Raw genomic sequence first — 8,311 nt, 5'->3', positions numbered from 1 at the left:
TCTCTCTTGGGTTTTAAATCCAATTGGGATCAAAACCCAATTAAGAAATCCAAATCAACCCACGAACATATCTGAACTCAATTACAAAAATCCAAATCCAAATTAACATTAAACTGCGTTTGGAATTCTAAATGTAAATTAAGCCCAAATTAACTTTGAATCTAAATCAAATTTCAAACCCTACTTCAATTGTTATTCAATTTAACATGTAAATTCAATTTCAAGTTGACATTAAATAAAATCTCAATTTCACTCAAATTAAACATTAAAATTTATATTTTAATTATTTTTTAATTACCAAAAAATTGCATATATGACATGGAGAATATCTATCTCATGATTTTACTAAATTTTGTTTAGAACATGACATACACAAACAAAACACTACACCTTACACTCTAGAGCATAATAGTATTGCAGAATAAAAAAATAAAACTATAATTAATATGGTAAATGCAATGCTTATTAGTTCTAGACTTGATTTTGATTTATGGGGATAAGCTTTGCTTAGTAAATGATATACTTTAAATTGTGTGCCTTATTAAAATTAAAAGTTATACATTATGAATTATAAAAAAAATAGAAAACAAAATTTAAATTATCTTAAAGTTTGGGGTTGTATTGCTTATGTCATATTGAATGAACCTAAACAAACTAAGTTAGAACCTAAAACCAACATGTGTCTTTATTTGTTACTCTCAAAACAACAATGCATATAGATTTATGAACTTAGATGCTAAGGTAATTTGTGAATCTATAAAAGTTGAATTTAGAAAAGATCTAACCTTTAAAGATTTGCAAAATCTTTTTTCTCTAAATGTTTTTCGTGAACCCATATTTAAAAAATATGTTTTGGAACATGAATCTAGAAATTTGAAAAAGTAAGAGAATAAAAAAACCATAGGATTTTGGAACAGATTTTCATCTCTACATGATTGATAGAGATACATTAACCTTTTATGAAGCTATGTCCTCACCTAATGTTGCATCTTTGAAAATAGTTATTCAAAGTGAAATTAGTTCTATCATTGAAAATAAAACCTAGGTTTTAGGTAAATTACCATATGATTTTAAACACACTTGGTTGTAAATAGATTTTTTTTTTAGCAGATGGATCAATTGACAAATTTAAAGCGAGATTAAAAGAAAAATGCTTTAAACAATAATCTGAGATTGATTATTTTGACAGGTATGTTATAGTATCTAGAATCACTTTAATTAGAGTTCTTATATCCTTAACTTCAATTTTAAGCATAAAATTCATCTAACGGATGTTAAAATTACTTTTCTAAATGATAATTTATAAGAAAAAATTTACATGAAACAACCTGAAGGTTTTATAATTCTTTGTCAAGGAAACAAAGTTTGCAAACTACTTAAATTCTTATATGGATTAAAACAAGCTCCAAAACAATGGCATGAAAAAATTGATCAAACAAATTTTAGTTATGGATTTTAACACTATTGAATATGAAAATTATATTTATACTAAGGTTGATCATAAAAACATTATCATGATTTGCTTATATGTAGATGACATGTTAATACTTAGCAAAAATATAGAATGTATAAATGACACTAAGAAACTTTTGTCATTTAATTTTGATATGAAAGATATGTGGCTTACTGAACATGAGTATGGTTAAACTCAATCACAATATATTGATTTTTTTTTTAAATTAATTATTTTGATTGCAAGGTTGTTGACACACCATTTGATTTTAGTGTTAAATTATCTAAACACACTAGAAAAAGTATTTCTCAACTTGAGTATGCTAGTATTATTAGTAGTCTTATCTATGCTATGAATGAAACTAGACTAAACATAACATTTTGTATAAGTAAACTAAGTAGATATACAAGCAATTCAGGACCACAGCATTGAAATGCAATTTTAAGGGTCTTGAAGTATCTTAAAGAGACATTGGATTATGAGTTATTCTATAAGAGAAAATCCACTAACATTGAGAGATATAGTGATGTAAATTGAAATTCGAATAAAGATTATTCCATATCCACAAGCGGATGAGTCTTTATCTTTGGATATGAGGCAATATCCTAGGCATCCAAGAAGAAAACCATCATAACCTAATCCATTGTGGAGGCTGAGATTATATCACTAGCATATTCTATTATGAAAACTGATAGCTTAGGAATCTCTTGATTGAGATTTCATTGTGTAGCAAACCCTTGCTTCTTATAGTGATTCAATGTGATAGCCAAGTAGCTATATATAAAGCAGAGAATAATATATACAATGAAAAATCTAGACAAATTAGCCTAAAGCATAATACTATAAAAAATTTACACAAACAATGAGTAATTTTAATACAATATGCAAAATTTGACAAATCCACTTATAAAAGGTCTTGTATGAAAAATCATTAAAAATATATTTGAGAAAATGAGATTAAAACCTACTAAAGAAATTATTTGTAATAGAAACCTAATCAAGTGACCTGAGTCACTAAGTTCTTGGTTCAATAAAAAAAATAAGTCATTGAAGTAATTATGTGAGCACTAAAGAATATATGAAGATATATAGCATCTTCAAGTCCCATTATGAAGTAAGTGCATGAAAAACTGTGATATGATGTTGAGTTCTATGACTTAATGAGATCTGCGGGTCGAATTGGTTAAAGTAGTTTAAACATGTTTTTATTTTTAACAGACTCACCTATAAGAGTATGAAAGTGTAGGTTACCTTCTACGCAATTAAGGTTGTCTTTAGAGCATTCATAAAGTGAGATATTGCATAGGACCTTAATAAATGTAACCGTTATATATTGATGACCTATATGGTTACCTGAAAGAAATATGTGTGTAAATAAGCATCAGAATTTTTTAGTAGAGTCTAAGTTCAAAGTTTATGAGATTATCTTAATCTTGTTCACACTAAGTGAATGTTTAAATCCAAAAAATACCTTTTTTTGTGCATATGATTTTCATAAACAACTTCGTGTTTTTTTTTCTATTATAATTTTGACCCACGTAGGGATTGTTATTATTTGGCTAAAAAATAAACCCATTTTTAACCAAGGTCTTTGACAAAATGACCTTTTCTTTGCCTAGATTTTTTAGAATAAAAATGACCATATTGTATGAAAAAATGATGTATTTTAAAAAATGGCACATAATTTACCAAATTCGCTGAATGCACAATATCGTAAGTTCTCAATTTTTTCTTAACGCTTTTACCCCTCACAGGTTTCCAATTTTTGCATATCATGGTGCTAAAATAATACTCCCACAAAACTCATCAACAAAATCACATCAGAGGTTACAATTTTTCAAATTTTTTTTTACAAAATTTCAAACAATTTAAGAAACTCATGACGAGCTTAAAGAAATCACCTATGAAAATCATGAAATTTACGAAAGTCTGATTATTGCAAAATTGCAGATGAGTATATAACAAAGTATTGCTAAATTTCTTTTTCTTACAAAATTTTGTATGAGCATAGTATAAAAGCAAAGCTAGGGTTTAATAGAATCTAGAATTTTTGTGGTCTCCAACCAGTGAGAACTTATGGCTATTTTTTTAGGGCCAAGCATGGGTGGTGAAAAGATCGCCAGTACTTTATCGATAAAAAATCATTGATGGTGATTTTTTTCGATAAGGGTATCTTATGGTATGGTTGGCATTGAAAATGAAATTCACAACCCATTCTCATCATAGAGAACGAGAATGTTGATGATGTATCTCCTCATCAATACAAAGTTGACGTATTTTATAGTCAACGTTCGATCACGTGGTATGGGTGAGATATGCAACATTCTTGAGGCCTCTACTTTAACGAACTATGGGTTTTTTCGCTAAGCGCATCGTATGGTATGTGTGGGATAGGAAACCAAAAGCTCGCAAGTTATCATCCGAAAACCCATTCTCCTCATGAACTATGATGATGTAGAATCGATGGGAGCCTTCACTCTAACAAACTATGATCGCTAGATAGATGTGTTTTCTCTCCATCAACACAAAGTCGTCATATCTCATAGTTGGTGTTCGATCACATGGTATGGGTGAGATAGGAAAAAATAGGAGAACACAAAGTGTAGTGTTTTGTCTCCATCAAAGATGCAATTATATACAACATTCTTGAGGCCCAAGAGATGAAGGTTTCTTTGCACATACTCTATTTTCTCTCTATCAAAGAGGCAGTGAGAAACATCATTCTTGTGCAATAATGAAATGAATGCAATGTATAAGCAACTTCATTTTGTAAAAGAATGAAATGAATGCAATGTATAAGCCACTTCGCTTTATGAAAGAATAGAATGAATGCAATGTATGAGAATCTTTATTTTGTGAAAGAATAGAATGTACGAGAGACTTCATTTTATGAAAGAATAAAGCTTTATTTCTCAACCCCTTTTTTGCATCTGGATGCCATATTTTTTCAAACCCTAAATCCCCCCTCCCCCCCTCTCTACAATAACTTTTTTGGCAATCTCTTGCAAATGGAGGAGGGGGATAAGAAATTTCGCAGGAAAAAAGAATTTCACAATACCAATGTGATGCTAGTAAGAAATTTTTCAATATCATAATTTCATAAATTTTTGCACATACCTTGCAAAATTTCTTTCTAATTTAAAAAGAATAAACTGAAATTCATATGTACCTTACAAATTTACTTCTTGATGCAAAAAATTACCAGTTGCGAAATTCACATGTACTTTGCGAAATTCGGATGTATCTTGATAACTCATGTTCATTCTCTGTTATATATATATTATAAATAATTGATTCTCATAAGCTAATCAATCACTTGTTACCTAAACAACAAGATCAAACAAAAAACAAGATCAAACAACTCTATTCCCTGTTATATACACAATTCATTTTAATAAACAAAACAATCACCTATTACATACACAACACATAAACAAATCAATTACCTATTATATAAGCAATTCATTATAATCAAAAAACAAGAATTAAATGACTTCATTCCTTGTTATATACACAATTCATTCTCCTCAAAAAACAAAAATCAAATAACTTTATTCCTTGTTATATACACAATTCATTTATAAACAAAAACATATACACGATAAGACTTTTCATCAACTTTCATTGCCGCAAGCGCAATGGTCGCCTTCATAAGCTTTCATCCATAAATGCAAGTGCATCCTCTGGCTTGGACTCTTCATCAACTTTTATTGTCGCAAGCTCAACCCTCATTTTTTGGTTCGTATATACAAAATGACATATTTTACAATCATACTTGTAACATTCATATACCAAGTGAACCAACATGTAAAGAAATGAGTTAATACACATGTACAAATATAATTACCAGTATGATTGCCTAGGAATGTCTTGCATAACAGTGGCCGACCATTCTGTGTAGATATCATAACCAATGCATACTATAAAAAATAAACCTACAACACAACATTAAACCAAATGAGTACTTAAACAAAAAAAAAGCACAATATTGATAAAATATCGTAAACCCTTTTTCTGTAATACCCCCACAACCAACCCCTATTGAATGCTTGTGCACAATCAACCCCAACCATATCTAATTAATTAAATGCTTTTGGCAGTCAACCCTAGCCCTAACCAAATAGTGATAGATATTAATAAAACCATAAAATATTGACAAACAACAGACAGAAAATAAGTAACTATATGTGAAAATCACTAAAGATCATAAACCCTAAACGATAAATGAGAAAAAAAAAGATACCACAACCTTAATAGCTAACCAAAGAAGTAGATGGCATATACACCACAACCTTGCATTAGGTAGAGAGATCAACTTTCACAAGAATCACCAGAAGGGTTGGGGTTCTAAAGGGAGGAAAAATGGGGCTATCTCTCTTTCCAGATACAAACAAGAAAAAAAAACTAAACACATATTTATATGTGACAAAATTTTGTAAGAAAAATGAACTTCACAATATAAGTGCGATGCAAATAAGAAATTTTACAATATCAAACTTTCACAAATATTTTAGAATTTCATAATATTTTATGTAGTATTCGTTCGCAATTTCACAATTATCAGACTTTCATAAATTTTATGATTTTCGCAGGTGATCGTGTGAAACTCGTCATAAGTTTCGCAAATTGTTTGGAATTTCATAATCTTTTTTGAAAAATCGCAGCCTTAGATGCAATTTTGTTGACAAGTTTCGTGGGTATATTATTTTAACAGCATGACGTGCAAAATTCAGAAATTTGTACCTATGAGGGGTAAAAGCATCAAGAAAAAATTGGGAACCTACGATATTGTCCATTCGGCAAATTTAGTAAATTGTGAGGCATTTTTTAAAACATGACATTTTTTTTGTATAGTACAACCATTTTTCATTTTTTAAAAGCATTTTGAAAGAAAAAACCTACTTTATGAAAAGTGTTTAGTCCCAAAACTCATGGAGTTTAAATTGTGGAGAGTTGGCTTAGAGGGAAAGGTACTTAAGGGGCTTCTCAATTAAACTTTAAACTATGGACTTGGGATTTACATTTGGACTTGACTTTGGCTTTGGACTTGGACTTGGATTCACATTCGGATTTGGCTCAGCCTGGTGTGGTCTTGGTCCTGGTCCTAGTTTGACTTTGACCAAACTTTTTATCAGTTATTTTGGATAAATTTGTACCTATAAAACCACTTAACAATATTTTATTTTCCTAAACATTTTGATGGTTGACAAAGGCGATCAAAGATCATTTGTGAGGGTGACACCTAGCCTTAATGGTTAGCCTCAATGTGTCCAAGATGTTGGGACATTAGTCGGTGCCGACAACTCATTAGTGGGCGTAAGCATCCCATTGAGGGTTGTCGTTTGGGCCTTTATCGATGCATGCTGCACGTTTGGATCTTAATGGGTGCATGCTACCCATTTGGACCTTAATAGGCCTTTATGGACACATGCTAACTTGGGTCAATATAAACCCCCGCAGGTCAAACCATTTTTGTGAGTTTTTTTTTATCTTTCTTTCTTTTCTCTCTCTATCTCTCTCTTCGTCTATTTTTTCCTCAGAAGATGTGTTGTGGTGGGTTTGTCTGCATGGAGTGACCTTCATTTCACGTGAGGTGCATGCTTGGTTGTATCCCATAAGTGAGGTTGTGTTTAATTCTACTGCACCCAGGTTCAACTCCGGTGGTGCAACTGTGACTTTTAAGAAAGTGCCATTGTTGTAAGCATCCAAGCTTCGGTCCCATCGATTAGTGCAAAAAAGTTAAAAAATTCAACAAGTTGAATATGAAGAAATTTCAATTTCGTTTGAAAAATTGGAGTAATCGAGTTCTCTCTATGGCAGGGAGCTTGGTCATGATTAGATCAATTTTGGCATCCTTCGCTACTTATTGGATGCCTTGTTTTCTCGTTCATAAGGGTGTTGTGATCAAGAAAATGGGAAAAAAATGTGTGTCAATTCCTTTGGTTTGACATGCATAATCATCATCATTTTCATCCCCCCAATTGGGATCTTGTTTGCAAGCCAAATTCTGAGGGAGGGTTGAGCATTAGATCCCTTAGAGATCATAATCTGGCCTGTTTAGCTAAGTTAGGATGGTTGCTTCTTTCATCTAATTATCCATCACAAGTTTGTGAAACATTTGTCTTTTCTGTCATCCAGGTCATTTGGGTGGAGAAGCTTAGGGGTTGTTTGATCGCGCGGGATGCTGCAGACGCTTGGCATGTGTTTTTTAACAAACATGAGATGTGGCGGACACGTGGAACACCGGCCACCGCATCCAGCTTTGAGGGTAAACACCGTTCTACCCCCTGTTATGAAATGAATAGGGACGGGGGGAACACAGTTGAAAAAAAATGCACCTCGACCGGGTCACCCTTCTCTCTCTCTCTCTTGTGCAGCACTCAGATGGGTGGAGGGGCTGGTGGAGGTGGGGCAGCGGTAGGCCAGCCAGTGGAGATGAGGGCGGCGGCGATGCCAGTGGAGGTGAGGGTGGCAGCGAGGCCTCTTCTTTGTTCCTCTCTGTCTCTCTTCTTCATTCTTCTTCTTCTTTTTTATTTTCTTCTTGATGAGGGCTTTTTATTTTTCTTTTCTTTTTTGGTTAGGGTTGTCTCTCCCCCTTTGATCTTCTTCTTTTTTATTTTCTTTTGATTCTTCTTCTCTTCTTCTTCTTCTTTATTTTCTTCTTGATTAGGGATTTTTTTATTTTCTATAATTAAGATTTTTTATTTGATTTTCATTGATTATAGTTTTTTTCTTTGATTTAATTGATTAGGTTTTTTTTATTGATTAGGGTTTTAGATATTTAATTTATGGTATATTTTTCTTGTAGTTTAGGGTTTTTTGGTTTATTTATGATTTATTTTCTTGCATTTTAGGGTT

Source organism: Nuphar pumila, chromosome 17 (genome assembly GCF_984573655.1).
Source record: "Nuphar pumila chromosome 17, dmNupPumi1.hap1.1, whole genome shotgun sequence".
In the NCBI taxonomy this organism is placed as follows: domain Eukaryota; kingdom Viridiplantae; phylum Streptophyta; class Magnoliopsida; order Nymphaeales; family Nymphaeaceae; genus Nuphar; species Nuphar pumila.
This window is presented reverse-complemented; position numbering follows the sequence as displayed.